The following is a 9,922-nucleotide window of genomic DNA, read 5'->3' as shown; positions in this document are numbered from 1 at the left end:
TATTGGTTATTTTAACTTATTGATTTTCATATAGTACATTGTGTATTCTACGCTATAGTATGTACTGGAAACATACTTAGCGCTAGTCTAAAAAAATGAAAGAGTCATTCTTCTTTACGTAGCACGATTTATTCATTTTAATAAAGATTCAAGATTCACTTAGACTTGAGAAAAGACATGTAAAGGCTGTGAAATGCCACTTTGCATTTGTTCTGAATTGTTTGGTACCGTTGTTTTTGCAAGATCTAGTGATTAATACTGTTTGATGTTAATCGTAATAAAAAAAGTTTAGAGACGTAAAACACTACAGCCATTTATAACCGCCCAGTATAGTGTCCGACCTGATAGAGTAACGTGCCGGTCGTAAAGTAGACGAACGACTCAATATACGAAGATATCGCCTTCGTCCAATGGGTTTGTATCGATTTGATGCTTAAAATATACCAAGGCAGTTTATTGATGATAATTAAAATAACAAACCTTTTTACTAATTATTATTTATTTGGACTAGCCCGTTAGCGCAGTTTGTGGTGCTTTCTGTTCCGCGGGTTGAGGGTTCGATCCCCGCCTGAGTCTGGGTGTAATATTTGTATTTATAATTTTAAATATGTATTATTTATATGTATATTTATCAAAAAAAAGTTATAACAGTCGGCTGTTATCCGTAACACAAGCATTAAGTTGCTTACCATAGGAACAGACGACCGTGTGTATAAATTATGAGATATTTATTTATTAGATCAGCAGAATTTGTAACGTCCAAAAATTGAATAAAACGAATATTAAAGGCCTTTTTGACGAATGTAGCAAAAATTCTTTACAAAGCTCCAATATATCATCGTTTTTTAATCAGCCTTATTCTAGAGGTGCGTTTACCATCGAGCAATTTTAATCCAATTCTCACTGACACTGCAGGTGGATACTATTCGTAACTGTTCTTGTATATGTAACTGCTATACAAAAACCTCGTAATCTTTAAAAGTTTTGAAGAATACTTTCTTTAATCAGTAATAACTTCAAAATAGCATAATGATTTTATCTGAATTTTTCCGTATGTCGTTTTTTGATATATTAACAACAAGATAAAACTTAAACATAAATTATGTTTTATAGAAAATAAAAAATAAAAACCGACTTCAATTACATCGACAAGTAATACAACGTAAGTGTACAAAAAAATTACAAAATTAACAAGCGTACTAGTCGCCACTGCGATTTTCGAAGATTTCCCTCGATTTCTCTGAGATACCATTATCAGATCCTAATTTCTTTTTTATGGTACCATTATTTGAATATCTCCTTTCCTACGAAAAAATAATCATCAAAATCGGTACATAAACGACAAAGTTATCCGCGAACAAACATAAAAATATGAAATGAAATGAAATGAAAACATTTATTTCATCAAAAGGTTAATATGATGTCGTCCACACCGTATCCGGTGACGGCGACTCCTATAAATTACGCTGGTGGGCTCTAATATGGCTAGCGAAACCGAATTTAGATTTGAAGACTCGGTTGCAAGATGCACAGTATAGTTGGCCAGCCGAATCGTATGTGTAAAAGTAGGAGGGTTTTGGCCTAGTCTTCCGTACTTGGCGTTTCGCATCAAGGTCTTCCAGACGCGCAGATTCAAAACGGTCGACACTTTTGTGAATGGTTCGACGCCATTCCGGTCTTTGACGTGCCAGACTCTCCCAACTCTCAGTTGGTATATGACAAGCCACAAGATTGCGTTTGAGCACGTCTTTATAGCGAAGGTATTGCCCGCCTTGTTTTCGTTTTCCGTTTGAAAGCTCAGAATAGAAGACTGCCTTCGGTAGTCTGCTATCAGGCATGCGTAGGACGTGACCGCTCCATCTCAGTTGGCTCTTCATTACGAGAGCTTCAATTCCAGACATACCTGTACGACGTAATACCTCCGTGTTTGAAATTCGGTTCTGCCACTTAATGCGCAATATGGATCTTAGACATTTGAGGTGAAATGTGTCTAACTTCTTGATATCTGCTTTATAGCAGCACCAGGTCTCTGAAGCGTACAATAATGTAGGCAGGACAATCGCTTTGTACACTAATATTTTAGTTTGCAATTTGAGGTCGTGTGAATTCCAGACACGGGATTTAAGTTTGCCAAAGGCCGCTGAAGCACCTGCTATTCGGGCTGGTATTTCTGATTCTAGTGTGTTCTCGTGCTTTAGTCTGCTGCCCAAGTATTTGAAGTATGGGACTTCCTCCAATGCAGAGCCATCCAAGTTGATAGCGGATTGGTCAGCAAGACAACCACGAGCAGGTTGCTTTAAAACCTGAGTTTTGCTGGTGCTTATAACCAGACCAAACCTGCGGCATGACGTGTGTAAGGAGTCCACATAGGCTTGAAGAGACTCTATTGAGTCGGCCATAAGGCAAACATCGTCGGCATATAAAACGTCCAGAACAGAGAGCCTGGAAACATGTCTCTTAGCTCTGAAACGGGATAGATCGAATATGCTCTTGTCTGTTCTCGAGCTAATTTCAATTTGACTATTGCAAGTTCTGACCACATCCCGCATAACAAAGGCAAAGTATAGGGAAAACAGAGTGGGAGCCAAGACACAGCCTTGTTTCACGCCACTGGTTACTGGTATTTGGTCTGAAAAGTCATTTTCATGTCGAACTTTAACCGTCATATTGTCATGAAACTGACGTATCAAGTTTAACAACTTTCCAGGACAGCCAATTTTCTTAAGCATTATCCACAGGGCCTCACGCGGGACTCTGTCAAAGGCTTTCTCCAGATCTACAAAGCACATATAAAGAGGACGGTATTGTTCCAGGCTCTTTTCTTGGATTTGCCTTACGACAAAGATAGCATCCACCGTACCTCGGCCTGGCCGGAAACCACACTGGGTCTCGGAAAGTATGGTTTCTGCGTGTTGGGATAGACGGGTGTTTATAATATGGGATAAGATTTTCCCAGCTACTGAGAGAAGAGAGATACCTCTGTACGAGCTGCAATCGGCGATGTCGCCTTTGCCTTTGTACAATTTACAGATGGAGGCATTTCTCCAGTCTTGCGGAATTACTTCACTCTCCCATATTTTCAGGATAAGTTGGAATAACCTGTTTTTGACGTGAGGGCCGCTGTATTTGTATAATTCAGACGACAAACCATCTACCCCAGGTGCCTTGTGATTTCTCAGCCTATCCAGTGCCTTCATAAAGTCATCAAAGGATGGTGGTTCTGCCAGGTCTTCAAGTACCGGTAAACTTTCGAGGGAATCTATAAACAACAAGTCAGCTGTCTGTGCACTAGGGTTAAGGACGTCATTAAAATGCTCTGCCCATCGGGCAAGAATATCTTTCTGTTCAGTAAGCCGTTGAGTCTTGTCCTTGTTGAAAATTGGAGCTACTTTCTTAGATCTTGGGCCAAAAATAGCTTTGAGACTCTCAAAAAATCTGCCAGTCTGATTGGTATCAGCATAACGCTGGATTTCATTGGCTTTGTCTACCCACCATTTATCTTTGAGAGCACGCACTTTTACTTTTAGGCTATGATTAGCAGTTCTCCGCTCAGAGACGTCTGACGAAAGAAGTGTACGTCTGTGGTCCTCAACGAGCTTCTTGATTTCCACTTCGGAATCATCAAACCAATCTTGATTTTTCTTTTCCGGTTTCCCAATAACTCGTGAGGCACAGGTGTGAAGATTCTCAGCGTATAAACGCCACTCCTCATCAATAGACATGCCCTCTTTTGTCTCTGGCATACTGGTGCAGAATGCATCATCTAGCTCTTGAATTAAATGCGGGTCGCGAACAAGCTTTTCACAGTGTATTTTTGCCGGGATCTTGTGAGATGCTCGACGTGGTGCTTTTAAGTGGAACCGTAGTTTTGATCGGACTAGCCGATGATCGGTCCAGCCCTGAGCACCCCTCATTACTCGAGTGATAAGTACTTCAATGAGGTCTCTCTTGCGTACTATTACATAGTCTAAGAGATGCCAGTGCTTAGATCTCGGATGCATCCACGTGGTCTTGAGCTTTTCTGGCAATCGGTAACAGGTGTTAGTAATTGTAAGATCAAATTCGGCACAGAGAGCGAGAAGATCGAGGCCATTGGCGTTGCATTTACCAACACCGTGACGACCAAGAACTCCACTCCAAGCACTAAAATCGTTACCAACTCGTGCGTTAAAGTCTCCGAACAAAATTATCTTATCTGTGGATGGTATCTTAGTCAGGACTTGATTCAGCTCGCTGTAGAATTTGATTTTTTCTTCTTCTGGAGAGGGCAGCGTGGGGGCATATATACTTATGAGATGTAGGTACTTCTTTGATGACAACTGAAGTCTAAGTGTTATTATTCTGTCATTTATGCCTTTCGGTAGTTCTTTGAGTGTTTTTGCCAGCTGATTCTTTACGGCAAACCCGACTCCACTAGCTGCTCTCTCAGTACTTGGCTTCCCGCTCCAGTAATAGGTGTAGCCTCCCAGTTGTTCGCAAAGCTCTCCCGAGTCACTAAGATGGGTTTCGCTTATTGCGGCTATATCTATGTTATATCTGGCCAATTCTCTCGCGATTAGAGCCGTCTTTCTCTCCGGACATAAGTTTATGTCATTGTCTAATAAAGTACGAACGTTCCACGTTCCTATTATAAGATCTTTTATTTTTTGTTTAAGTTTCATTTTTCGACCGCATTAAGATGGTGAACAGATGACCGCGGTTTGCCATCTGCTTTGAGGATGAGACGGGCTATTTTTGAGCCACCTTTTCTAGGCCCCTCCCCGGATTGGGAAAGCAGAGCGCTCCCTGAAGGGTGGGAAAGGTTAATATACACATATAACGAAAGAATAAATCGGTCAAATTGAGAAAACTCCTCCTTTTATGAAGTGAGTTAAAAATAGCCTGTATACATACTTAACCGTGGTTACACAAATTTCACTATTCGTTATTCAGTTATTTTCCAGCTGTTGTGTTATTCAAATGGCCTACTTTACCCCGTTTACTTGTAAACAAAATTCGCAATATATCTTCATGGCTACTACGTAGGCGTCAATCTTACAGAACATTTTCTAATACTACCAAGAGGGCTCTATATTTAAGTTATAACGAGCTATTTTCCTGTAACCATTTATCAGACATTTCTGTGAAATTATATTTTTAGTGCTAAATCTTTCTTTCTTCAAACCGTTCAATAGACTTTTAATGAAAGGATTCATTATAAGCAGCAGAGATTTTTTTTCATAAATATATACTCAAGATAATTAGATTTTTTTTTTTGTTTTTAGTCTGCTATGCGACAGTTTCATAGATGCTTGGCTCCTATTGCGCGTAGCGTGATACATATTATGTGGGCTATAGCTTTCATCAGAGTAATGTAATTACAGTAATCACAATTTAATATAATGATAAGACTCTTATAAAAATAGGACAGAATATTAAAAAAGAAATATCTACGATTTTATTTTTGTGTTACCCACACATTAGGAATTCTAAAAATTTTTGAATATCATATCAAAAATTGACCGCTCCAGCGGGGTTCGAACCCACGTCTCCGACTGACCGTGTCGGAGGTTCGCTTCGCTTAAACCGAATATAAAAATCATCATATCAAAAATTCCGACACGGTCAGTCGGAGACACAGGTTCGAACCCCGCTGGAGTGGTCCATTTTTGATATGATATTCAAAAATGTTTAAAAAAGAAATGAGCTAATCATCACTATAACTTTTTTCGAACCAGTAGTTCCCGGTGATTATTACATTAAAACAAACAAACTTTTCAGATTTTATTATTAGTATAGTTTAATAACAACATTTAAGAACCAACGTACTCTTAATGTACAACTACATATATATTATGTTTTTCCTAAATGTAACATCATGCAGTAAAAAGTTTTAAGTGGTGACACACTTTTTGAAAGCCCACACGCTTCCGTATTTACAACATGCTCTCTAAAAGGACGGATAAATACTTTCAAGATTCGATTGAACTTTTATATTTTACCTAAATAAACAACTTTCAGCTTAATATAGACCCGATGTATATACTCGTAGTTCGATAGGATATAATAAATTTTCGATGTACAGAATTAATTCCAATATTTGGTAAAATGCTACTTTATATATCAAAGCAATTTTATTTCAGGCAAAGAAAGAAATAAAACTTTTTTTTACTATCATTTTTTGGTTTACAGTTTATAAAAGTTAAGTACGAAAAAATAATAATAATAATAAAAACATAAAACAATGTACTTATTTATAAATATTACATAATAATATTAAAATAATAATTAAAAAAAAAAAACAAAAAACCCGCCTGCGTGAAGAACAACTAATAAAAAATCGGCGGCATGAAATTGAAGGATAAGTCAAATCATTCTCTCTTTGTGCATGTCTCGGACTGCATGTTATGTACGACATTGCATAAAGTTTCGAAGGATTACCGTATTAATATATTTTAACTGTACAGCACAAAATGTTTGATATTGTTTCTGTTTATTTCGCTGACTATATGTGCATATTGAATTTTTATCTTGTTCCAGCTTTTTCAGTTGATTTTCTATTAGTTATTCTTCACGCAGGCGGGTTTTTTGTTTTTTTTTTTTAAATTATTATTTTATTTATGTCTTATTAGTCAAATTACGTAATCGGTTCAATTCATTAAAGCAGTTTACAACATGTGGTTGATTAAGTAATTTTTTAGGGTCAAGAGAACTGATAGCAAGCCCGGAGAAAGATCTCACTCTGCTCAAAGCAACGTAAGCCTGACCTTTAGCAAATAGGTGACTGCTTAAGTCAACAACTATTAGTTTTAATATAATGAAATTATTATTAAAATTATTTGTTTGTATTTGGTATTATGTATTTGTTATTGATTTTATTAATGTAATCGTAAATTGGTGTGACATTTATTAATTTTTATTTGTAATTTTAATTGTATGTTTTTTAAACCATTGTATTTTATTAGAAAGGCTACACCCCGAAGTTGATCGTCGCCTAGGAGGCGAGTTTGGCATGGCATGGGCGTGGGAAAGAGCAAAGTCCACATTTTTTAAACTTTAATATTGTATTTCTTTATTAGTATTACGGTAATAATAATCATGATATACCTTTTTAAAATCCTTGTATTGTGTCCTTTAATTTGATACCCATATTGTAGTATTCGAGAAAAAAATTTTTTTTTTTCATTAACTACAATGGCTTCGCGCAGCCGCCATGTTTGATTTTTTGACGACCTACGATAGACGAACCTAACGATACCTCAATTACGTAAATCCGTTGAGTGGTTCTGGAAATATGAGGTAGTAAAAATATTACATACAAACATACATACATACAAGATACGCGCGAATAACATAACCCTTCCTTGGCAGTCGGGTAATTAAACATTAAGGATTTTTAAAAAATACTATTCATAAAAGGATAGGTAGCAAATACAAAAAAAGGAAAAGAGAATAAAAAGGCCAACTATGTTGCTGCCTCAGCATTGTTTTTGACAGCAAGAATTTGTTGCCAAAAACGCCGTTTTTCTGGTAGAACCTATACCAGTGACTTGAAGACGCTTACAGTAATAATAATAATAATAGAAACAGACAATAATAACAACCCTTACACATATAAGTAAGAAGTCGTAACAGATACTTATATTTGTATATACGTGAGTGAACGAGATAAGAAGAAAATATAAGATAATAAAAAACAATTAAATATATCTTACACATAAAATTCTCGTGTCACAATGTTAGTCACAATACTCCTCCGCAACAGCTGGACCGATTTTTATGAAATTTTGTGTGCATATTGGGTAGGTCTGAGAATCGGCCAACATCTATTTTTCATACACCTAAGTTATAAGAAAGGAGGAGGATTAAGGGGGCTATTAACATATATAGCAAAACAAAAATTGCGGGGTCAGCTAGTACTTAAATAAAAATGCATAATGGAGAGAAATGTTATCTTTAAATAATTTACTTTATCTCACGGTAAGTACATAAAACAATGAATATATCTTTCGTCCCTCTTCTTACTAACACTTTAGAAACCTATCAAAAAGTATTACGTCTTAAACTGTTACGTTCTACGTGAAACGGCAAAACAAAAAATATAAACGAAATTTCGCGCTGAATCTTTTGAAAGTAAGGCAAGAGTTGGTTATTCGCTTTCAGAGAGTATGAATACGCTAATCTGGAAAGTCTCTGAAATCTGAATTCGTTTTGATCATTCTTACTATCTTGTAGCTTTAAAGGTTTAAGTATTTCAGCATTTTATTCATTCAAATAGTATTTATGGTACATTCATAATTGCTGTATTCACTTTTTTAGAATTTTTTCTGCAAAGATATTTCCAGCCTAGTTTTTATATATTTCAGTATCCTTTATCAAGTAAACAGGTCACTGGACGATTAAAATTACAACTAGGCCTTTTTGTGTTTATTTAAAAGGAGTTTCTTTTACATTCATTTCAGTGGCTGTTTAGCAGATAATATTTAAGTATATACGTTGTAAAGGATTTTTTAAGTGATAAAATGTAATTTGTTGATGTTGCTTCTTTGTTCAACTAATGAAGTAGATTTTTTTATACTTTTGAATGGCAATCAGTAAACGTTTACCGTAGACTACTATTAACGCCTGGGCCACTAACGTCATCACGAGCTTTGACTGCCTTACTCTCCACAGAAACGTAAAACTACTTGGAAGCAGTATTATTTGACTGTGATCTTCTGTAATATAGCGTGTACTTTTCTAGGTCTACTTCAGATTGCAGAAGACACTTCTGCTTTATTCTGACCAAAAAGTAAAGCCGTAGTAAATCCGTATCGACTTCCATTTTCGAATCTTCAATCTATATGACGTCATTGGCACGTATTACAACAGTTGCCCTACATCAGCATTACCCTTTATCTGATGCATTGCTTTTGATGCAAATAAGAGAACCCAGTTAAATGGGATTGTATAAAAAGAATACTCATATCCATTATACGCGATGTGTCCGCAACGTGCGATGCGGAACTTTGGACCGGTTACATTTACAACCTCTTTCATGACGAGTGCAGGGATATATAAATTTGCTTTAATTGTTGTGTTCTAAAATAAACTCTATGTACAATGACAAAAAGTTTAAATTCCATTGAAATTTTGTTTTCTGAACAGCACGTTTCTTGGTCATATTATTTTACTTGTAATTGTTATAATACTTATTTTTCCGAAAGAATTGTTAATATTTTTCAATTATGGTGCAATTTTTTTTAAGAAAACATTTTATAATTTTTACTTTTTTCAAGAACTAGGACAGTAAAGTTAGTGCATTTTATTTGACGTTACAGTAAAACACTAAATAGACAAATATACAAAAATAGTTGTAATTAATATTTCAAAGGTAGCGTCGTAGTCTTCGTCTATATTAATATAAATACCTTATTCCAATTAAACACGTATATATAAACACAAATAAAAAAATCAAGATCGCTTAATGGATGAAAACTGGATGGTATCATACACGATGGTATAAGTATTTTTTATTGCTACTACAGTGTTTCTGTTCTGAATCTCAGTTACATGTAGCAACAAGCACGTTAGAACTAAAGACGTTTTATACATAAAATAACATGTCTTTACCGACAGTTCTTGTATTAGAGAAGCAATTCTTGGTCATTCACATATTCATTTGGATTATGGACTCTCAATTGCGCAAAGATAGCACGGGTATATTCTACCAGCGTCACTTATAATCAAGAAGACATTAAAGAGATTTTTTCAACAATTATTGTTCTTTTTCGTCTTCTTCTCTAAGATTAATGGCTTTAAATGGTACAAAACGAGTACAGATTATTTCGCCAACTTCATCATTACATCATCATTACAGCCTATACAGTCCACTGCTGGACATAGGCCTCCACAAGTTTACGCCAAAAATAACGTGAACTCATGTGTTTTGCCCATAGTCACC

This window comes from Melitaea cinxia, chromosome 22, assembly GCF_905220565.1.
Source record: "Melitaea cinxia chromosome 22, ilMelCinx1.1, whole genome shotgun sequence".
Lineage (NCBI taxonomy): Eukaryota > Metazoa > Arthropoda > Insecta > Lepidoptera > Nymphalidae > Melitaea > Melitaea cinxia.
Note: the sequence above shows the minus strand (reverse complement) of the source record.